Raw genomic sequence first — 24,713 nt, 5'->3', positions numbered from 1 at the left:
CGTCACATTCCCCTGGCTATGGTGACTGGATAAGGGTAGTGGAGACGTGACCACCCGTCTGTCAGTTTGTCATACTGTGGCAGCTTGGGTGTTGCTGTGATGCTGGAAGCTATGCCACTGGCATTTCAAATACAAGCAGGGTCACCCATAGTGGACAGGTTCCAGAGGAGCTTCCAGATGAAGAAAGACTAGGAAGAAAGGCCTAGCAATCTACTTCCAAAATTAGCCCATGAAAACCCTGTGGAGCATAGAATACTGCCCGAGACTTTAACTCGCTTACTTTGGATTCATTGTCAGAAGAGACCGATCACTAGAGAAGGACATCATGTTTGGCAAAGTGGAGGGCTCGCAAAGGTGAGGTAAACCCTCAATGAAATGGATTGACACAATGGCCCAACAATAGGCTGGAACATACCAATGATCATGAAGATTGTGTAGGACTAGGCGACGTTTCTTTCTGTTATACATGGGGTTGCTATGAGCTGGAGCTGACTCGATGGCAACTAACAACAACAGCAGAGAGGGATGTGTCCAATCGGAGTGAACCACAGACCACCTGGGACCACTGGGCAGAGATGCTCTCTCCTCCTCTGGATGGCGGGTGTGTGGGTATGAGGCAAGGGTTGGGGGAAGTATCCTTCACACTATAGGGGAAGTTGCCATAAGGCAGGGCTGACACACGGAGGAGGTCAGGACTGGGAAAGTTACAAAAAGCAAAATGGGTGCCATGGTGATGTCACGAATCTCTGAATCAAACCATGCCTGCAGCCCAAACTGCAGACGAAAAACTTATGAATAGGGCAACACAGGCCCTTTATTTAAGGCAGCTTGAGATTTTCTTTCTTTTTTTTTTTAATTACTTGTAACTCAAAGCATCCTAATAAATGCTGTCCAAAAAATTCACTTTTGCCAAATTTGAGCAAAGCCCAGTCTTGGGATGCTTCAGATGATGAAAATCCTGCATTGTCCAGCTGAAGTGATAGAGGCATGGAGACAGGAAGTGACCTGCACTCAGCCACTCAGTAGCCTAGAGAGTTCTGAAGAGGAAATGGAGGGCAAGGCCCCAAGCCCAAAGGTTCAGAGACCAGGGTTCTAGCTGCTGACTTGCTGTGTGACTTCAAGTAATTCACTCACCCTCTCTGGACCTCAGTTTCCTCCTCAGAAAAATGAGGGGTGGGATGGGGGGGTCCCTCTGGTTCTTTCTGCAATGATGCTAAAACCTCTGCCAGAAGTTTTCTCTGGTAGAAAGACACTCAAAGAACTAACTGAGACACACAGCCTTGGACTCTCCTGAGCACTGATACTGGGCCTTTAATATTGTGGCTACACTGGAAATCATCAGGCGACTTGGTAGGCAAACAGGTAAGTGGGCAAGCTAGACCTCAGAAGGAGAGCTACTTGGACGGAAGGAATGATTACACCCTTGCCAAGTCTAGGGATGGAGCCTGAACAATCTGCCTTGAGTCCCCAAGAGTTTATCCACAGGAGGTAAAGCTACTACTTGTAGGAAGGTGAGCTGATGTGGTGGCTGTGAGGTGGGTCCAGATCCCAGCCTCACTCACTGGCTGTGTGACCTAGACAAATGACTTGGTATTTTGTGCCTCAGTTTCCTCCTCTAAACTGGGGATAGTAATCGAATCTATTTCCTAGGGCTGCCATGAAAATTAAATAAGACAATGGCTATAAAGTACTCAGAGCAGAGGCTGTTGTTAGGTGCCATCGAGTCAGTTCCAACTCATAATGACCCTATGTGTAACAGAATGAAACACTGCCTGGTCCTGTGCCATCCTCACAACAGTAGGTATGTTTGACCTCATTGTTTATTGTACTTTAGATTAAGGTTTACAGAGCAAATTAGTTTCTCATCAAACAATTAATATACATATTGTTTTATAACATTGGTTGTCAACCCCACGATGTGTCAACACTCTCCCATTCTCAACCTTGGGTTCCCTATTATCGGTTTTCCTGTCTCCTCCTGCCTTCTCATCCTTGCCCCTGGGCTGGTGTGCCCATTTAGTCTCATTTTGTTTTATGGGCCTGTCTAATCTTTGGCTGAAGGGTGAACCTCAGGAGGTACTTAGTATTAAGTAAAGGGATGTCCAGGGGCCATACTCTTGGGGTTTCTCCAGTCTCTGTCAGACTAGTAAGTCTGATCTTTTTTTGTGAGTAAGAATTTTGTTCTACGTTTTTCTCCAGTTCTGTCCAGGACCCTCTATTGTGATCCCTGTCAGAGCAGTCAGTGGTGGTAGCCAGGCACCATCTAGTCATACTGGACTCAGTCTGGTGGAGGCTGTGGTAGTTGTGGTCCATCATTAGTCCTTTGGACTAATCTTTCTCTTGTGTCTTTAGTTTTCTTCATTCTCCCTTGCTCCAGACCAGGTGAGACCAGTGGAGTATCTTGGATGGCTGCTCACAGGCTTTTAAGACCCTTTTGAGCTCACTGTTACAGCCACTGTGTCAATCCATGCCATTGAGGGTCTTCCTCTTTCTCGCTGATCCTCTATTTTACCAAACACAGTGTTCCTTCTCTGGGGATTGGTCCTTCCCGATAATGTGTCCAAAGTAAGCAGGATGAAGTCTGGCTATCCTTGTTTCTAAGGAGCATTCTGGCTGCACTTCTTCCAAGACAGATTTATTTGTTCTTCTGGCAGTCCATGGTATATTCCGTATTTTTATCAACACCATAAGTCAAAGGTATCAATTCTTTGGCCTTCCTTTTTCATTGTCCAGTTTAGCACATAGGAAATGCTTCATAAAATGCTGCTACTATCACAGACGTGGGTTTTTTGGTCTGTCCTAATCCCTTTCTTTGGGGAACCCCATCTCCCTGAATTTTTAAAAGCACAGTTCCAGCCTTCTAGTACTAAGGAAGCTGACTCCTCCCAAAGCCCAGCAATAGACACTTGAGTCAGTCCTAGCCAATCAGAGTCCTCCCTCTCCTAGGGACAATGATTGGCTCAAAGACGGGCACGTGACCTGACCCAAGCTGGGGCACTTAGAGTCCTTCCAGGGCTTTTGCCAGAACTTGCTGGAAAGAGGCTTGTCCTCTGGGATGCCCTGCCAAGGCTGTGTTCCCACCACACAGGAAAGCAGAGCTGAGTGGAGAAGAGAGAAACCTGGACGTGAGTCCCAAAGCCAGCCTCGTGTCTGGACGTGTTTCTGCCTGGCAAAGTTCGCTTAAGTCGCTTGGCATTGGGTTTCTGTCTCCTACAACTGAGGAAACAGAGATGAGGCACGCAGGCTGGAGAGTTTGAGAGTTCATCTCTCCTTTTAGGGGTAAACTGCTTGAGGGCAGGGACGATTTTCATAGGAATTCACCACAGTTCTAAGTATACTATGTATAAACCCAAAAAAACCTGTTGCTGTTAGTCTATTCCGACTCATGCGGCCCTATAGGACAGAACAGAAGTGCCCCATAGAGTTTTCAAGGAGCATCTGGTGGATGTGAACTGTCTACGTTTTGGTTAGCAGCTGGAGCTCTTAACCACTACGCCACCAGGGTTTCCATAGTATGTATAACCCGGTGCCGTTGAGTCGATTCCAGGAGCTAAAAAAGTTTCTCCCAGGCTCCTGAGTGGAAACTTGGATCAATGTGGATAAGTCAGTTTCTAAGTCCCTCTCGTGCCTGGGTGGTGCAAACAGTTAATGTGCTCGCTAAAAAGGTTACAGGTTCAAGTCCACCTAGAAGTACATTGGAAGAAAGGCCTCGTGATCTACTTTAAAAAAAATTAGTCATAGAAAACCCTGTGGAGCACAGCTCTATCCTGACACACCTGGGACCTCGGTGAAGCGGAACTGACTCCACGGCAACTGGCTAAGGCCCCCCCGGCCCCTCCCCAAGTGGCTTGGGGCTGAAACTAGCCTTAGGCTGTTGCCTTAACTCCTCAGCTCTGGGTGAGGCTCACCTCTCCACGCACAGATCGTTCAGGAGCAGTCACTCTGACAAGCACTTAAGCTGCCTCGCTGTGTGCCAGGGCCTGTGGGGGCTGCCAGGGCAGCGGGATGCGGTCCCAGCCCTCACGGAGCTCGGACTCTGGGAAAGGATGACAGGCGTGTGTGGGGGTGAGCGGACAAGAGCCCAAGTGACAGTCATAAAAGGTCAAGTTAGATGAGTGTTATCGTCAGCCGCTGAGGGGAATCTGGGAAAGAGGAAGCCAGAGGGCAACGGGTCTTAGCGGCCTGCGACAGGTCTGTACCCCGCACCTGTTAGCGTGATGCCCTGCGGACACAGCCTGTGTTCTCACTGCCTCCCACTCACCCTGGTCCCCCAGGAGAGAAAAACAAGCCTTCTCCTCCCTTCCTCATCAGCTGAGCTTCTCCAGCACAAACAGAACCAAAGAAAACTTCTTTGTGTGAAACTCCAGGTTTATTAAACGTGGGAGGGAGTGCCACGTCACTTACATGACAGGAGCTGGGTGCCCTACCCCCCACTTCCGAAGAGCAATGATGAGATTTCATGTAGAATATTGTGATTCCTGGGCATCCGAAAGGGTTTGTTTCTCTCCATATGGCGTTTGGCGTCAGTATGGAAACAAGGCAGTTTCAAACTCACAGTGCAGTAAACACCGCGTGATTCCGGCACAAGCTGTCAGCACCTGTCCCAGCTGTAACGAGGATCCCAGGGAAGAAAGTCACTCATGGGAAGCTCAGGAAGAAATAAAAGGACGAGTAATCAGCTAGTCAAATTCTTTTCTCAAAAAGACTAAATGGGCCCACCTTCTGAGCAAGCACCAGAAAAAACAACAAAAAATCAAAGTGCAACATCTGCAGTTCTTTGAGACGTGGATAAGGAGGCTGGATCAATTTCCAAGGGCTGCCATAACAAAATAACACCAAGTGGGTGGCTTTAAAGAATTGATTGTCTCACAGTTCTGGAGGCTGGAGTCTGAAAGCAGAGTGTCAGCCATGTTGATTCCTTCAGAGGCTTTGAGGGAGAATCTGTTCCAGGCCTCTCTCCTGGCTCTGGGAGCCCACGGCGTTCCCTGGCTTCCAGCTACAGCATCACATAGTGTCCTTCCTCTGTCTCTTTGTGTCTTTTCTCCTCTTTTATAAGGACATCACTCAGATTGGATTAGGATCCACCCTGTATGGCCTCATGTTAACTGAGAACATCTTCAAAGACCCTATGTCCAAACAAGGTCACACTCATAGGTACCAGGGGTCAGCACTTCAACATACATTTTCAAGGGACACAACTCAATGCATTACAAAGGCCAGAGAAGGAAGAAGACAAATTGGAGAACAACTGACTGAGGTAACAGGAAGAGCCACAAATCAAAGTTCTTGATGCCTCGAGTGGAAAAGTCAGAGGACACTGAAGTTGGAAGCAATGAGGGACTTAGCAATATACCCTCGGAGCAGATTGTTTCTGATGTGTTTCAGCAGACACTGGCTGTGTTGTTGAAATCCAGCCTGGAATGGGGACTACCTACATCTTTTCTTCCAAGTATGGTCTACCCAGGACCGAGGGGCAGAAGCCTTTTCTCTCCGCCTCTTTAATCTCTCTCTCAGGCTGGGAGAACCCTGGAGTGCCATGTACACAGGCACACATACCCGTCTACACACACATACACACCGTCTACACATACAAACACACACACACGGAAGCCCTGCTTTGGGTCCATGTCCCTCATTGGTCTTTTCCTCCAAATCAGAAAGAGGCTGTCATTATATAACATCTAAGCTGAGGGAGCACTACTCTTCCCTGCCCCAGAGTAAGCCCCAATCCTAAGCTGAGGGAGCACTACTCTTCCCTGCCCCAGAGTAAGCCCCAATCCTCCAATTGTTCTAGCTTTATTCCTTTGAGTCCTACATTCATTCAAGAAACCCTCTTCTGAAGTCTCCCACTTTTTGATACGAAGTTTCTTCAACTTTAAGACTCTCCTCTTGAATTCAACACCTGTAGGAATGTGAACAGTGGGTGGGAGGAAAACAAAACCCAGTGCCATCGAGTCAATTCCGACTCATAGCGACCCTATAGGACAGAGTAGAACTGCCCCATAGAGTTTCCGAGGAGCGCCTGGTGGATTTGAATTGCTGACCCTTTGGTTCGCAGCCATAGCACTTAACCAGATGGGAGGAGACGTAGCTTATACCCACTGGCAGGGTAATGATCCAGTAACTGGCTTGGAGTTACCAGCTGGCCATCAGCTGAGAACAAGAATGGGGATGAGATCTTTGTGATGTGATGTTTGGGATAGAGGTCTGGAATCCCAATTGCAGAAGCTGGTGGACGTGAACAAACTGAAGGATGTCCAGAGGAAGGTGACTGGGAAGGGTCTAGAAATCCAATCATAAGCTCTCGGTTGCTAAGCTGTGCCCTTGATCAAGGGGCAGAGTGTCCAAGGAGAGGCTGAGGGCATTCCACTGGGGAAAAGGAGGTCAACAATCCTAGAGCAAAACTGATTTGTGTACAGGCTTAGCCACGTCACGTGACCCTGGGAAGGCGGGCACAGATGGAGCAGGAAACAGGGAGGCTGAGACACTCACGGAGGAGGACATTTGTTTAGAAGCCATTGTCAACTGTGGGCTCAGGCCCCAGCCTTTGGACAGGAAGGATACCAGCCCCCTGTTGTTGGGGTTCTGCTCTGGTGAGGAGCTGGACCACACTGGCTTTAAGAAAACAACAGGCGTCATTGGTTTTTTCAAGGGCTGTCCATTCTTCACATCCAAGTATGCCCACAGCTGGCCCAGGAAGACAGGGCTGCCACACCCTCTGGCAACATACTGAGTTCCTTCAGTTGTACCAACCAAAAACGTCTCCAGACATTGCCAAAATCGCCCCAGTTGAGAACCACTGAGCTAGAAGACAGAAGTAGAATGCAGGCCCGAGCCTGTGTTTGTGACTCAATCCCTTGGTGGTACAAACAGTTTGCACTCACTGATAACCAAAAGGAAACCCTGGTGGCGTAGTGGTTAAGTGCTACGCTGCCAACCAAAGGGTCGGCAGTTCGAATCTGCCAGGCGCTCCTTGGAAACTCTATGGGGCAGTTCTACTCTGTCCTATAGGGTCACTATGAGTTGGAATCGACTCGACGGCACTGGGTTTGTTTTTTTTTTGTTTGTTTGGATAAGGAAAAGGTTGGTGATTTGAACCCACCCAGTGGCACCATGGAAGAAAAGGCCTGGCGATCTGCTTCGGCAGCCAAGAAAACCCTGTGGAGTAGTTCTACTCTGTAACGCATGGGGTCACCATGAGTCGGAATTGACTTGGCAGCAACAACAGCAGCAGCAAGCTAGAAGTTATTAGCTGGCCATCAGCTGAGACCAAGAACGAGGACACAGTCTTTGTGGTATAAGGGTAGCAGCAGGGTGGGTGGTGGTTTGGTGTTTCTGCAATGTTGCACTCATCAGCATGGACACAGGATCTCTGGAACCTCCATGAGGACCCAGCTGTACAGTGGAGGCAGAGCACAGGAGCTTTTATTAGTACAGCATCTGCTTGCTTTGGCGACCTTACAGTGGAGCTCTTTACCATTTACAACGCCCTTGCGTATAGGCTTTCATTTTGAATCTCCCAAAATAATCTCCAAGGCTGAGAGGCTTATTAATTAGCATATTTTTGGTTGTAAGTGACAGAAACCCAAATCAAAGTAGCTTAAGGTGAAAAGGAAATCTAGTGGTTTACAAAAAGTCTAGGAGTAGACCTCATGGCTTCAGGTACGGGTGGATCCAGGCCTAAAACAGCATCATGGCGACACTGCTCTGTAGTTTTGACTTCATTCTCAGGCAGGTTCTCTCTCTATGTCCACAAGACAGCCACCAACTCCAGGCATACATGGTCCTTAGAGTTCAAAACCTCAGAGAAAGAAAAAGTGACTTTTCCTGTAATGGCAAAGAAAGCCCCGGGAAAAATTCAGAATGGCGAGGCTTTTGGGTCTATCTCTGAGGCTGGGGTTGGCATTACGGACTGAGAAGAATTACTATAGATTCGGGGAGGGATGGCTCTCCCAATAAAGGAGCATGACACCAAAAACAACTTCTGCTTCTAGAGCAGAGCCAGGGACTGATTTTACTGATTGGTGACAAGCTAAGCACAGAAATCGAGGTTTAGAAACACTCATGGCAATTTGACATTGCTGTAGCATCCACGTGCATGATAAGCACGCTCATCTCACTGAACAGGACATACAGCAGTTTGGGTGTTGCCAAACTCACGTGGGAAGTTGCAAGCGGAATGAGTTTACAGAAGTATCAGTCCAAGATGGATTGGAACTTTAAAAACTGGCCCTTCACCAGGGATGGTTTTAAAAGCATGGCTCTAAACTGAAGTGCCTGTTAAAACACAGATTTATAGCCCCACCACTGAAATTCTGGTTCAGTAGGTCTGATGCGGAACCTGGGAATTTGCATTTTTAACATGCTCCCAGGTAATGCTGATGCTGCCAAGAAATCTATCCTTTGCTTCTAAAATCTGTCCATTTTCTTTAAGCCACTCTTGAAGGTCCACTCAGTGGCACTCTGCAGTGGCCACAGACCTAGCCTTGAACCTCTTGCCCTAACATACCTTGCCCTATGCTTTGCCACACCCTCCTGGTCCTCCTAGCTTCTCACCAGGGGATTCACCTCCCTGCTGCAGCTTCTCCTTGCCCCTCATCCCCAACCTGTGGCCTCATTTCTCTGGCTTCAACCTCTGGGTTCTCTTCTTCCCCAGGATAGCAGATAAAGGCCAGGGATATTGCGACACATTCCCTGATACACGGGACAACCTCCACAACAAAGAATTATCCAACTCTGAATGGCAAGAGCGCCACTGTTGAAAAACCCTGGCTTGCTATATAGCCTTGAGCAAGTCTCTTAACCTGTCAGAGGTCCAGCTGCCTTACATGCCAGCGGGCAATCCGAGTAGCCCATTGCTGCCGAGGATTGGCAGCAACACGTGAGTGATTTTCCCAGTCCTAGCACACAGTAGGTCCTACATAAACAGTAGTCATTCTAATAGGCCACATCACTTCTAGATGACTCAACAGATGATGGCCTTTATTTCTCTTAAGGTTCAGAAAAAAAATGGGATGTAGTTGGGCGAAAGGGGGTTTGGCTCCACATCAGCAAAAAAAGGCAAAAGCTGCTCCACCATGGCTGAGCCATTGACCATAAGCGCTGGGAGGGCAGGGGCTGGCCAGGGCTCTGCTGGCCTTTCCCTCCCTTTCATGAAGCCTCTTTTCTGAGGGAAGTCACGTGCGTCCCACAGCAACATGCCCGAGGTTAAACTCTCATAACCCACAGTCAATTCCTTCAAGACTTGGAGCCCCCAGTAGACTTGAAAACAGGAACGATATTGATAGTGAAGATAAATAAATGCTGTCACTGTTTTCATTCTTTTCGAGTGACATGAAATAGGAACATACTTTCTTAATTAAGAGCCTGTGGTATGTGAACACTTGGAGGTCAACCAGACTTTCCCAACTGAAGGCCAAAACACAGGCAGTGAGGATAGCATGGCTCCCCTCAGATGGCCACGAAACTCAGTGAAAGGAACGCCTCAGCCCTCCCTCCGTGGGCGGGGAGCTGGCTTCCATCCCTGGACGACTGGGGAGCAAGAAGTGATGGCTGGGAGGGGGTGTCGCTGCTGAAAACTGCCTGGGACTGTTTTCATTGTTGCCTCAGGCGCTCCTTGAACTCGGGTCAATGAAAACGCACGTTCCGTTTCAGAAGTAAGAGCAAGAACCAAATGTGGCTTCCTGAGGAAATGGAAACGCTAACACCGGAGCCCTTGGAAATGAAACCACATGTTTATTGTGAATGGGGGGGGGGGTGTCTAAAAGTGATTCAGGAGTCATCTCTCTACCAAGGGGGGATTCACTTTACTTTATGCAATTTTATTTTATTTACTTTATTTCTCAGAAATACTTTTTTGGGGGGTGGAAGGATGAGGGGTTGGCTGACAGATCCTGAGGTAACTGAAGGAGACAGATGTGAGGAGCCTGGATTAGACAGAACTCCTCAAAATCTTCACTTTGCCATATTCCACATCTAGAACAATCAACAGAAAAGTGATTTGAAAGGAGCTTTCTCTTAAAAATTCCAGCCAAAGCTGGAAAAAACAATCAGGCATTTGCTCTGAGGAAAAATCTCTCTGACGTTTGAAAGACAAGATAGCATCACAGAGAACGGCAATTCTTCACAATCCACCTCTTGAGAGCAGCAGGAGAGGAAAAGGGAAACATTTGGTATTTGGTTAGCAACAGCTGAGTGGGTTCCTATTACTTCAAGAAAGAGGTTTTTATGTGAATAAAAAATGACATACGGCACACTATACAAACACACCCCAAACAAGCCCCATGTTTCCATGCCTTTGTTCCCCTCATCTTGGTCTCCAGTTTACTGAATGTCTTGTACTCGTCATATGTCTTTGTATGATCGAAATATGAAGCCCAAGTCTTACAAAGGTTGTCAGCACCTGGACAAGAAAACAGGTAAAAAAAACCCACTGCGTTGCAGAGTGTTTGGGCCTGGGTTGCAGGCAAACCAAAACCAAACCTGTTGCCTTCAAGTCAGTTCCAACTCATGGCGACCCCATGTGTTACAGAGTAGAACTGCTCCATAGGGTTTTCTTGGCTGTAATTTTTATGGAAGGAGATTGCCAGGCGTTTCTCTTGCAGTACCACTGATGAGTTTGAACCATCAACCTTTAGGTTAGTAGACGAGTGCAAACCGTTTGTGCCACTCAGGGGCCTTGGATTGCAGACAGGGGAAGGGAAACAGGGGTGAGGAGCTGGGGTAGGCGAAGGGGGATCTTGTCTACGGATTTGTAACGGGACAGAGGGGAGATGGGTGTGCTTCTACAGGAGCCCAGTTCAGCAGCCCCTACCAGCCCTGCCTCTTTGATGAGGGTCCATGTCTCTAGCTTGAAACCACCTGAAACAGCCAAGGCCCAAGAGGTACCTGGGAGTCTGGGGCAGGGCTGAAGGCTGAGGTAGACGGAACATGGAGCAGATGCTGACACCACAGGGCCCTCTGGGCAATAATGGGGCCCCCAAGTCAGGCAGTGACCTCTCCCTTATTCTCAAGGCCAAGAAGAGGACAGAGCTTAGTTCCTTGTGCCGTGAGTAAATGGAGGGGCAGGCATTCTAGCGTAGACTGAGGCAGGTAGATACGGACACTGCAAGCAGTAGCAGAAATGTGCCTGGCATACTGGAAAGAGCTGGGGACAGAGCTGAGACCCAGGCTCCAGGCCTGGTCCTTTTCCTTGCCATCTCTAAATGTGAGGCCAGAACAACTGAGCCCTGAGCCCTCTTCTATGTGCAAAAACCTACAGGGCTATGACTGTAAACCTCAGATTCTGTGCTAATGTGGAGAGCTCGGGACAGCCAAGAGGCAGCAGCAGGACAGACACCTGGAGCAGTCAGCAGGTCGGTTCTTTAAAATGCACCGGTGACAGGAGACATTCAAATGTGTCTCCTACGGTTGTTTCTATTTTTCTAGATTTTCAGTTTTTTATGAATGAAGGGAAAACTATTCTAAAAACATATCTGCAAAATCAGTGCAACTAATTAGGAAGGTCTTAGAAAGCAAACGGAGGGAGTGGTGGGTCAGTAGTAGAATTCTCGCCTTCCATGCAGGAGACCTGGGTTCGATTCCCAGCCAGTGAACCTCATGAACAGCCACCACTCATCTGTCAATGGAGGCCTGCGTATTGTTATGATGCTGAACAGGTTTCAGTGGTGCTTCCAGACTAAGATGGACTACGAAGAAAGGCCTGGTGATCTACTTCTGAAAATCAGCCAGTGAAAACCCTGTAGATCCCAACCAAGACATCCACAGGAACTTTCTCCAGCATAGAGCCCCAAAGAGATTCATACCATCGGGGTGTTTAGGCCCACCCAGCTGTCTCCCCGCTTGCACCTGTGCCATGGCTAGGGAGCAGGAGCAAAGTCAATAGGGGGCTTGGGGACAGCATTTCATGAAAGCTTGGGAAGAACACTGCTCTGAGAGCCAAGGGGACAGACGACCCCTGGAGTAGGGGTGAGCTACACTTCTCTGTGCCTCAGTCTCTCCCAAGTGCTCTCAGGTTACCCTTGGATGACAAGGCCTAACACACATCCTCCCCCGCATTAGAAGCTGCCCCTGGCTTGCTAAGGAAGGAGCAGGGAGGAATGGGGGCTCTGAAGCCACCGGAGGCTGGGCCCACCTTGTCTTCCAGGACCTGGCTTCACCTGGAGCTTTGAGCTAATAAAGCCAAAGCCCCAGGAGGGCGGGGCAGGAAGTGGCTGGGCAAGCCGGGGCCAAGGCCAACAGCAGCTTCCGCGCTGAGCTGGCCGTCCTGCCTGGCCCTGCGGCCCTCTTCCTCCTGAGCCGTGGGCAAGGCTTTGCAGGCTCAGCTTCCACGGCTGGGCCGGGCTGGCCAAATGCAGCTTGAGAGAGGAGTAAAGGGCCACTGTCTCCTGCAAGTCCTGTGGTCTCAGGATCTGAAGCCCTCTGGCCACCCCAGTCATCTCAATATGCTCCCCATCAAGGCACATATCCCTAGTCTGTGCACTTCCAGGGATAAGAAGCTCATCAGTGACAGAGTGTCCACTCATTGCCCGTGGGGACAGTGGGCAGAGTCCGTCTTTTTGTGAGATCAACTTTGTCTTTCTGTAATCACTGCCCCTTGGTCCTCATTCTTGGGATGCAGAGAACAAATGCGCTCCCTCTGTCTTCTCTCAGATAAACCCCTCCAGTTCCTCCAGCTGCTTCATCCAGGCTCCTAAAAGACCCGCCCATGTGACCACACCCTGCTCAGTTTCCCCAGCACACAAACAGGGGCCAGCGGTGGCTCAGTGGTAGAATTCTCACCTTTCATGCTGGAAACCTGGGTGTGATTCCTGTCTATGTACTTAACGCACAGTGATTTAGGAAATAATATTGGAATCCTTATTCCCTATCCTTGAGTTGGGCTCACAAGGACTCACAAGGACACATCAACTGGGCCCTGAGATAATCTTGGAAATTATCTTTTAGGGAAGAAAAATATCTTTTAGGGAAGAAAAATATCTTTTAGGGAACCTTTCACATAAGCCAATCAAACAGAACACAAAAGACTTTCCACTCTTATCTTTTTCTATTAGCATTTAGTGAATAGAAAATTTTTGGACCAATAAAGATCCTCCTGACTATCCTTACTGATACCCGTACCAATAATAATTTAAAAAGATGATTCAAAATGTAGAATCACATTGATCTAGTAGCTTTTAGCCAATTGATGAAAAGGTGAAGCTTTCAACAATTCTACCCATTCTGTGATGTCAATATAAACGGTGATGCTGTAATCTTCCTGGGATTCAGGCAGACACAAGCTCTGGCAGCATGCTTGTCCGCTTCCCACTCTTGCTTTTTTGAATATATGCCAAATAAAACTTTCTTTTTCCTTTACTAAACTCTACGATTTTTTTTTTTCCCCTACAACAACAACCGCCACCCATCTGTCAGTGGAGGCTTGCGTGTTGCTATGACGCTGAACAGGTTTCAGGGGAGCTTCCAGGCTAAAATGAATTGGGAAGAAAGACTTTGTGATTTGCTTCCAAAAATTAGCCCATTAAAACCCTATGGATTAAAAGTCCAGTCTGCAGCTGATCGTGGGGATGGCACAGGACCAGATAGCGTTTCCTTCCAGTGTGCATGGGGATGCCATGAGTCCGGGGCCAACTTGACGGCAACTAATAACAACGACAGAGCTCGGAGGGCTTGACCCACTGGAGCCAGATCCATGGGTGGTTACACGTCCAGCCACATCAGCTCCTTCCATTAAGCCATCTTTGCCCAGAGAGGGACCAGGGCTGTGCGAAGAAGGAAGAGATAAGCACACCCACAGGCATGCAGGGCTCACCGGTGAAACATTCCAGGTGAGGGCTGTGGAGAGGCGAGTTCGTTTCTTACGAACGTAGAGGAAGCTGGAGTCTCATTCCGCCTTCGCTTAGTGGAGTTAGGAAACCCTGGTGACTTAGTGGTTAAGTGCTACCAAGAGGTTAGCAGTTCGAATCCACCAGGCACTCCTTGGAAACTCTATGGGGCAGTTCTACTCTGTCCTATAGGGTCACTACGAGTCGGATTCGACTCAACAGCAGCGGGTTTGGATTTTTTTTTGGTAGCGGACTTATAGCTCAGAGGTGTCGGGAGTTCAGACATGGATTTTTTTTAAAACATAAATTTAAATCTTTCATTGTATAAATGCTATGAAACTAAAGAGCCAAACCTCTTGCTGTGGAGTTGATCAGGACCCAGGGTGAACCCACGCGTTACAGAGGACAACTACACTCCATGGGGTTTTCTTGGCTGTAATCTTTACGGACGGAGTTCAGCAGGCCTTTCTTCCGAGGAGCCGCTGGGTGGGTACAGATCACCAGCCTTTAGGTGAGCAACCAACTGTTAACTGCTTGTACCACCGCGGGACTCCTGAAAATGCCATGAAGAGTTATTTATTTCTTTATTTTAAATATTTCACTGTGTTTTCAGTGAAGGTTTATACACAGCAGTTTAGGTTCCCATTCAGCAATTTCTACACAGATTGTTTAGTGACATTGGTTACATCCTTCAGAAAGTGTGAACATTCTCAATATTTCCGTCTGGTTGTTCCATTTCAGACATGGAATTTCACAGAGCGTAGCAGAGCTAGTTCTCAAAACGGGTCCCTGAGTGCGACAAACGGTTAATGCGCTTGGCAAACAGAAAGGTTGGAGGTTTGAGCCCACCAAGAGGAACCTTGAAAGAAAAGCCTGGTGATCCACTTCCCAAAAAATTAGCCATTGAAAACCCTATGGAGCACAGTTTTACTCTGACACACGTGGTGGGGTCACCAGGAGTTGGAATCAACTCAGTGGCAATTGTGTTTTGTTTTTAGTTTTCAGAAAGAGATGTCCTTTGGGTCAAACAGTAGCAAATGAAACAACAGTAGCTAACGTGAACTGAGAGCTTACAGTATACCAAGCACCGTGCTAGGCACTCATCTCAGCGATCCTCCCAACAATGCTACCAAACGGGTGCTATTATCAGTCCCACTGTTTAGATGGGAAAAGTGAGGCTACGAGCAGCAACCAGCACAAGACCACAGAGCTCGCAAGAGGCAGCGCTGGGATTTGAATTCAGCTCTTTCTGACACCAGAATGACTATTCTGCATTTTTAGTTTCTGGGAATTCACAGCAGCAGCAGACAAGGACTTGGGACCCCTAGAATTGGATGATGTCATACCAGAAGCACCAAGTGGCCACCTCCAGGGACCCCCAGGGGAGGGTGGCCACCCCTGTAACCTGGCTGCACCAATGACTTACTACTGGTCATTCGGTCTGCATGTGCTCAGGGCTGCTGTGCACTTGGGGGTCCAGGCTGCTCTGGGGGTGCGGTCTAGTTCACTTCACCCAGTGTCTCCAACAGCAGCTCTGATCTCAGGAGAGTCAAGCGTATAAAGAGCCACACAGCTCCAGGGTGGCTACCATGCCATGGCTGGGCCAGCCCAGGAGGACTATTTGGGATGCCTTTCTCTCCTCTTCTCCTCCAGGAAGCCCGAACTGAGGAAGCCACCCCTCCCCTGCTCTTAGCTCCTTCAGCTGTACAGCCTACACCACACACACACACACAAACACACACACACACACACGCAGTCACATATACATACATCACACCCCTCCACAAACCACCCAGACATACACATTACACATACAACACAGAGACACATGCAGACATACACTACACAGAGACACACGACTGCATATACATACACACGCCACACCCATCCACACACACAGACACACACCACACAGAGAAACACAGAGTCACATATAAACACACACACAGTCACATACACACACCACACCCTTCCACACACCCACCACACACACACACATACTACACATACAACACTCAGAGACACACACACACACGCAGACACATATACCACACACAGTCACATATACATACATATACCACATCCCTCCACATACATACCACACACAGACACACACACTGCACATACAACACAGAGATACACATACACACACACCACAGAGACACACAGTTAAATATACATATATACACCACACTCCTCCACACACACACAGAGACAGACACACATACCACACAGAGACACACAGAGAAACAGAGTCACATATACACACACGTACACCACACCCCTCCACACACACACACCACACACACACATACACATAACACACAGAGACACAGACACACATACCACACAGAGACACACACTCACATATACGCACATACACGCCACACTCCTCCACATACAGACACATTACACACACAGCACACACAGATATACACACACACACCACACATACCATATGCACACAGCACACACAAAGACACACATACACATACACACACTCACACACCATACATACCACACACAGAGATACACATACAACATACCACAGAGACAAACATATGCACACACTACACACACACACAACTGCAAGCTGGCCTTGCCTCCACAGCTAAATTATAAATTCTCTCTCCACCCGCCCCCGACTTGGTCTCTCCTATAGAGCCTAGGACAGTCTGGGCACCTATGAGGTCACAATAAATATGTGACTGATTACAGGGAGCAACCGTGAGAAAAGTACTCTCATTAGGACCTTGTTTACACTTCTTTTGTCAAAACAACTCCGTTGCCCTTTAAGGGAGAAGTCTGAAAGTCCCGGGTGTTCAGAAGTAAATGCTTGGCTTTTAATGGGGTGTTGGAATTACATTTCACAGCACATTCCTGTGCTCGGACCTACATGGAGGCTCATCGTTAAGCCAGCAGGACAGGAGTCCAAACAGAGCTCGGAGCAGGCCGGGCCCAGGCCGTCGTGTTCCCGGCTGTCTCCCCAGCCCCTCGCACAGAGCCTGGCACGGGGCCGGCATGCAATAACATTTGTTGAGCAAATGAACGAATAAATTAATGACCCAACTCATCAATCTGCTAGCTGTCGTCTGTGCTCTAACTTACTAGCGTTCAAATATCCCCTGCGCTGGGCCAGGTTAATGAGGGAAGCCCCTACCCAAAACTAACGTCCCTTGCTCTTCGCATAGCAATAACGTCAGAGTTGGAGATGGGAGGGCATATTGGAGCTCGCTCACTCCCAGACCTTGCATAAACCTGAAGGAATGCAAGTCCCACGCCCTCATTTCCCAAATGGGGAAACTGAGGTCGAGGTAGGGGCTAGGTCCTCCAGGAAAGGGGTCTTGTTGTGTTCACCACCCCAGGGCTTGCTTCGCCTCCTGCCCAGCTACTCAAAGGCCCTGGGTCAATGTGTGCAGGGAGGAAGTGATGAGGAGGAGATCCCCACTCAGGGGTCCCGCCCAGGCCTGGAGCAGACATTCCGTTCAGGCCCTCCAGAACTCCCTCCAGGAACCTGGCACTTGGGGCCAGTGAGGCAGGCGTAGCTACTCAGGCCTGAAGGCTGCGATGGCCCCATACAGGTGTCTCCCATAGATTTTCAAAGACTGGCTCAGCATGGAGCCGAGGAGACCCTTTTCATCATGGGGGGCAGGGCCAAAATGCCTCCCGTATCTTCAGTTTTGTGGAAATAAAAGAATACAATCAATTTGTCAGTATGCAATACCACTTTTCGTCAAATTCTACTTATTTTAACCGAAAGCTTTCTCAGCTACACAAACACAGACAAGAAGCACAGAACCCAAAACACATGCTTCTCTCCCTTTTTTCCTTTTTAAGAGCCCCATGTATCTCATAACTGTCTAGCCCTTGTCTCTGCCTGGAGCAGGACTCGCTGTTACAGCTTCTCTCTGCCCTCAATGGTCAGGCTGGAAACAGGCATTGTGACAGATACTTCACTGATGCGAGGCTGATCAGGTCTCCTCCTCGGCTACTTAGTACAATAGATAACTGGGTGAAGGGGCGGGGAGGAGATGGGGATGATCAGACTATCATTGTAGTGAAGGCTTTAGTGAAACCCTTATTTCTAACTGGTCTAAAAAAGTAACCCACAATGGCTGTTTGTTTTAAATTATTCCTTGCCAAGAACAATGTTCAGATGACTGAAAAATTCCAAGCTGGAGCCTCCGATGGTCACTTATTTTTCCTTCTGAGTACCTGCATGGGGAGAAGCTTTGCTCAAAAAATATAACTAGTCACAGAGACAGGCGACCTCTCCATTCCTCCTAATCGGTACACTGCCCCAGAACGCCTTCTGAGGACTTCTTAACGGGCCCCTGGGTTCGGAAAGGTCTCACTGTAACTGGGTTTTGTTACATAAACCGCTGGGGAAGGAGGTGGAGACGCTTCATGGCAGACAGGGTCCTCATAGGGCCAGCAGCTGGGAAACCCAGACTTATATGTGGCTGGAACCGAACGGGCAGCGTGGAGGGTGCAGCCGAAGCCACCACAGAAGCTGCTCAAAGTATTCAGTTCTCCCACAGGGGAACGGTCATCAAATTTCCATTCTAGGAACACAGCTCACAAGACGTTTGTTCAAAGTTAGGGTTAAGTCAGAGGGGCCAACAGGATGCCCTGAACCAATGGCATCTCAGAGATAAAGTAATAGTCTAAGCCCAGAGCAAAGCAGTCGTGGAGCTCCACCCCGGCAGGGAATCCTTCTAGACCTGGCTGCCTTCTGGCTGTTGGTCACCCTGGTATCCGCCCCCTTAGATTCACATCCAGGTTCACTCAGTGCATTTAGCTGAAACTGGATCTGGTAGACCAGCTGGTTCTCTCCTTCCCTCCCTCGCTTCCTTTAAGATGGATTTACTGAGTACCTAATTTGTGCTAGGCCCAGAAGATCCAGTGGTCAGCAGAAACATCCACCACCCCCTACCCAAGGAGCTTACAGTGTAGCTCTGGACTGTTTTCCTTGGCGCTGATCTAGTGCCCCGCCAGGATGAGATGTGGTGAGGAGCAGCAACTCCATTCCACCTGGACTCATGTCCCAGCTCCAACCTGGGGCAAAAGCAACTAGCTGTCACCCAATGTCTGTCCATATATTTTCTGTAGTAATATACTGCCACCTTCTCCCACCGTTTTTAGCTGAGCATATGGTCACCCAAGAGAAGGCTACCTTTCTCAGCCACTCTTGCAGCTGGGTGTGACTTTGTGTCCAAGACTTGGCCAGTGGACTGTGAGCAGAGATAATGGGTTCAAGTCCTAGGTTGTGCCCTTAAAGGGAAAAGGTGTGCAGCTCCCCCCCCCCTTCTTCTTTCCCACACAGTAGACTGCAGACACAGTGGGGTGCCATCTTGAACCATATAGATGGGGCAACATCCATCCTAAGGACAAAAGGAGACTGGGAACTGAATCACCACGTAGACACAGCTTCCATGCAGCTCTAGACCCCTACCCAGCACCATTCCAAGAGAGAGAAATAAGCTTCCTCTACCTTGTTTAAGTTCCCTGGGTGGCACAGTTAGGCACTTGACTGTTAACTGAAAGGTTGGCAGTTTGAAGCCATCCAGAAGAGCCTCAGAAGACAGCTGTGGCACTTTGCTTCTGAAAGGTCACAGTCTTGAAAACCCTTTGGAGCAGGTGTACTCTGCATATACTGGGTCACCATGAGTTGGAATCAACTGGACAGCAACCAACAACAATAACCTTGTTTAAACCCAAGTTAGTCTGGGTCTTTGTTACAGCAGCTGAACCTATACTCTGCCTGATACAACCACATGCTAGCTATACGATCTTTTCTGAGACTCAGGTTCATAGTCCTAAAATGGAGATAATAACACTGTTACCTACGTCACTCCCATTAAAACCCATTGCCATTGAGTTGATTCCAAGTCGTTGCAACCCTATCGTTAACAATCAAGGTGCTTAGCACAGTGCCTGTCACATGATAAGCCCTTGGTGACTACTATCTACTACTATTATAAAGAACAGCTACTAGACACTCCTGCCAAAATTCCCTACACCCACCCCCTTCACTTCCCAACCAGGGAACTCAGAAAGAGCTTAAGAACAAGTTACCAACAACTGGCTAACTGGAACCAATGCTCACCCACCTAAACCTCATCTACTAAATCCTGCTGAGTTCCAGATACTTCTTTGCCATCAAGTAGAGACCTAGGCTAAGTGGCATTCCTTAGCCCATAGATGGCAATGTCCTCCAAACACAGCTTACCCACCCCACCTCCCTCAGTGTGACCCAGTGAGCTGTAATAAGGCTCCAAGGGTCCCATGCTCCTCAGGCAACCCCTGCACTTGAATGAATAGAGGGCTTGTTTCCCTGGTGGAATTAATCCACCCAAAGCTCAAAAAGCACGTGTTCAATTCTCAAGATGGTGAACATTTTTTTTCCCCACCAAACTCTCTTGAGTCTTCCTTCCCTATGATATCCTAGTAGTCCACATTGAAAGACTATATTAGTAAGAGTTATAATTTGGATTCTGGAAGATTCTAAAGTCAAGAAAACTCTTTCTGTTGTACATTCCATAAAATAAACACCCTGGTTCCAGGAACTCCAGTAACACATTGGGACTCAGATTTGTTTTCCCAAGATCCAAGAGTTGTACAAAACTACCCTTGTCCTGGCACATCAGGTCACTCAGACTCAAGTGTCTCTGGGGCTCTCGAAGAGCATGGGGATGGGACAATCCTGAGCTGGCCACATCAGCACCTGGGATGACACTGATTTCACTCACGTGGGATGGCAGGTGGGTGGTGTGCATGTATTCAAGGGCCAAACATCCAGGTGGTCCCTGAACCAGGCTACAAATTTATTTAATTGGCCAAACAGAAGACTGTATCTGGCGTTGTCATGGATTGAATTGTGTCCGCCCAAAAATATGTGTTAACTTGGTTAGGCCATGATTCCCACATTGTGTGGTTGTCTTCCATTTTGTGACTGTAATTTTATGTTGAGAGGATTAGAGTAGGATTGTAACACCACCCTTACTCAGGTCACCTCCCTGATCCAAGGTAAATGGAGTTTCCCTAGGATGTGGCCTGCACCACCTTTTCTCTCTCAAGAGATGAAAGGGAACCAAGCAGAGAGTTGGGGACCTCATACCACCAAGAAAGCAGCACCAGGAGCAGAGCACATCCTTTGGACCCAGGGTCCCTGTGCCTGAGAAGCCCCTCAATCAGGGGAAGCCTTCCTCCAGAGCCCACAGAGACAGAAAGCCTTTCCCTGGAGCCAATACCCCAAATTTGGACTTGTAACCTACTGGACTGTGAGGAAATAAATTTCTCTTTGTTAAAGTCATCCACTTGTGGTATTTCTGTTATGGCAGCACTAGATGACTAAGACAGGGGAATTAAGGGCTTCCTAAAAACTGGTGGTGGTGTGTGCCATCAAGCCGATTTTGACTCATAGTGGCCCCACATGACAGAGTAGAACTGTCCCACATAGTCTTCTTGGCTGTAATCTTTATGGGAGCAGATCATCAGCTCTTTCTTCCGAGGAGCCTCTGGTAGGTTCAAACCACCAGCCTTTTTGTTAGCACCCAAGTGCTTAACCAGTGCACCACCAGAACTAGTGTTTCTTTCTCAAGAATTGACTCTTCCCTTCTTATAGCACCATCACCTCCAAAGATCAGAGACACAGAACAGGGAGAACCTGCAGCTGGCACCCACGTTTCCTAAGGGCAAGGGCTGTCTTTCAATTCTTGATACCCACCCAGCCTGATCCTGTGCAGGGCCCCTAGCATGGCCCCTAGTCCTCCCAGCCTGACCCTATGCAGGGCCCCTAGACCTCCCAGCCTGACCCTGTGCAGGGCTCCTAGTCTGGGCTCCATCACCTCTCCTCCAAGGCACACAGCACAGGTGTCCTTTGAAACTTGCTTGGGTGATTTCTTGATTAACTTTCCTCTTCCCACCTTCAGCCGGGAACAGAGGGCAAGTCCTGGTCTGTCTAATTCATGGCTATATCGCCCAGGGCCAAGAACAAGGCCTGGTACACAGCAAAACCAAAACCAAACCAAAACCCACTGCCATCGAGTCAATTCCGACTCATAGCAACCCTATAGGACAGAGCAGAACTGCCCCATAGAGTTTCCAAGGAGCACCTGTCGGATTCGAACTGCCAACCCTTTGGTTAGCAGCCGTAGCACTTAACCACTACACCACCAGGGTTTCCTGGTACATGGCAGGCTCTCAGAAATCAGAGAAGGAATGAGCGAATGAATGAATAAATGGTGCCTGGGGCTTGCTGAATGTTATGGACTGAACTGCGTCCCCTAGAAAATTGTGATGAAGTCCGAGCTCCTGGTACCTGTGAATGTGACTGTTTGGAAATAGGTTCTGTCTTAGTCATCTAGTGCTGCCATAACAGAAACACCACAAGTGGGTGGCTTTAACAAACAAATTTATTTCCTCACAGTAAAGTAAGCTAAAAGTCCAAATTCAAGATGTCAGCTCCACGGGAAGGCTTTCTTTCTCTGTGGGCTCTGGAAGAAGGTCCTTGTCCTCAATCTTCCCATGGTCGAGGAGCTTCTCAGGCACAGGGACCCCGGGTCCAAAGGACGCGCTCTGTTCCTAGTGCTGCTTTCTTGGTGGTATGAGGTCCCCAACTCTCTGCTTGCTTCCCTTTATCTCTTGAGAGATAAAAGGTGGTACAGGACATACCCCAGGGAAACTCCATTCACCTTGGATCAGGGAGGTGACCTGAGTAAGGGTGGTGTGACAATCCCACCCTAATCTTCTCAACATAAAATTACAATCACAAAATGGAAGACAACCATACATCGCCTAACCAAGTTGATACACACATTTTGGGGGGGACATAATTCAATCCATCACAGGGTCTTTGAAGATGTTATCAGTTAAATTAACATAAGGTCACACTGGAGTAGGGTATCCTATATTACTCTTCCTACAAAAGAGAGACCCAGAGAGACAGAGGAAGGACACCACGTGAAAACGCATCTACACGTCAAAGAGTACCTGACCCCCTCTCCCCGGAAACTGGGAGAGACAAGAAAGGATGTTCCCCTAGCGCCTTCAGAGAAAACACAGCCCTGCTGACAGCCTGAATTTGGACTCCTAGATTCCATAACTGTGAGGCAATACAATTCTGTGGTTTAAAGCCAACCAGTTTGTAACATTTTGTTACAGCAACCTTATGAAACCAAGACAGGGAGTAAGGGAATGGTTTTAACAAGAGGAAGAAGATGAGGCCTCCCCATCAAGCGGTTATAGAGCAGCAAAGCCTGTGCACGGAGAACCGTGTAGGCATCTGCTTGGTAGGCACCAGGCCCTGAGCTCTCAGGCCCTAGGGAGCTCGACGTATCACACCCTTCCATGAGCCCCACGCTTTCCTGCCCCGTTCTCCCACTTAATGCACCACTACCCTGTGGGGTGCAGAGTACTCCCCACCCTACTGAACAGAGCACCAGGGCACAGCCAATTTAAGGAACTTGCCTGAGGTCACACAGTGTCAGCAGAAGAGCTGGATCTGAGTCTAGCTCTTTTTGACTCTGAAGCCCACCGTACTCCCAGCAAGCACTGCAGAGCAGGGTCAGAGGTCATATACCATAAATGTGTGTCTGCTTATGCCAAATATATCTAGCACCTACTGTGAACCCCAGCCGTACTGTTCCATCCTCTCACCTAATCCCACCACAACCCTGTGGGGTAGAATACACACCTTCTCCAGGAAGCCTTCTCTGATTGCCTCAGCCCCATCCCTGGGCTCTTGGACAATCACTCCCAAAGACAATTTTGATGCACGGTGGCAGCTGTCTCCTAGTATGATCTGGATGGTCCCAAAACAGTAGAAGAGGCTCAGGGTATACAACCCAAGGAGTCAGGTTTGTTGTTCAACTCTGCCATTTACAAACTCAGTAATTTCCACTGACTCACTTGGCCTCAGTTTCCTTGTCTGGAAAATGGGGCTACTAAGTCTCTCTGCCCTGCCTGCCTCCTGAGAGGTCTGTGGGAAGGCACAGATGACAGCACTGACCAGATCGTGACCTGGAAGTCAGGCTTCATCAGGCTCCTCCCCACATCCGGCCAGAATGTAGGCCCAGGAGAAGGGAGACAGGCTGCAGGGTGGGAGGGCCTGGGCTAGGGCGTGACAGGGACAGTTCAATTCTGGCCCTACTGCTCACCATCTGGGCAGCCCCAGGCAAATCACCTGATAAGAGCAGGTACTATTTGCAGAGCATTGGCTAGGAGAAGCCCATCCTTTTCCTCAGCTAAGCAACGGGGATGAAGACCTGCTTCTCAGAGGGGTGAGGGTTCATCCGCTAATGTGTACACAGCATCTGAGCAAGGGCCAGCCACGTGTACTGGGCAGCCACGCCAGGACACTGCCTCCCAGCCCTCACCCACCCCTGGCCCAGCTGGTGTTCCAGGAACTCAGGCACCCGCCCCACTGCACAATGGGGCAATGAACCGGGGCCTTGGAGAGACAGGGCCAGCATTCTGGGCTGTCCGTGGTGCCACCCATGGTTCACATATTTGCTACACTAAGCCCTCTACCTTTGGGGTGTGACTGACACAGCCACCCAGAGGGGACTGGGGTCTGCTCGACAAATGCTGGCTCAGGGGAGGCTGCGTAAACACTGTCCAAACTCCAGCCCCCAGGGCCCAGGCGGCCAAACAAGGAGCGTGCCCCACCCACCCACCATCTTCTGATAGTGTGGCCCCTATGATGGCAATGGCAAAGCTCTAGCTCACAGAGGGTACACAAGTGAGCAGGGAGGGGCTGCCACGTGGCCGAGAGGCAGGCAGAGGGCCAAGAAGTGGGGATGAGCGTGGACATTCGCTCAGACAGAAAGAACACACGCAGAGCTGTAGACAGTGGGGGCAGCAGGCCTGATGTTGAGCTGCTATTGC

At 48.9% G+C, this 24,713-nt stretch overlaps 1 protein-coding gene across 2 annotated transcripts in view; it reads right to left on the bottom strand.

The window, feature by feature from the left end:
* GRK5 (G protein-coupled receptor kinase 5) overlaps window positions 1-24,713 on the bottom strand; it is a 237,159-nt gene that overhangs the window by 72,183 nt on the left and 140,263 nt on the right. The window lies entirely within an intron of this gene.

The sequence above is a fragment of the Elephas maximus genome, chromosome 16 (genome assembly GCF_024166365.1).
Source record: "Elephas maximus indicus isolate mEleMax1 chromosome 16, mEleMax1 primary haplotype, whole genome shotgun sequence".
Taxonomy (NCBI): Eukaryota; Metazoa; Chordata; class Mammalia; order Proboscidea; family Elephantidae; genus Elephas; species Elephas maximus.
Note: the sequence above shows the minus strand (reverse complement) of the source record. Positions and strands in the feature narration are given on the sequence as shown.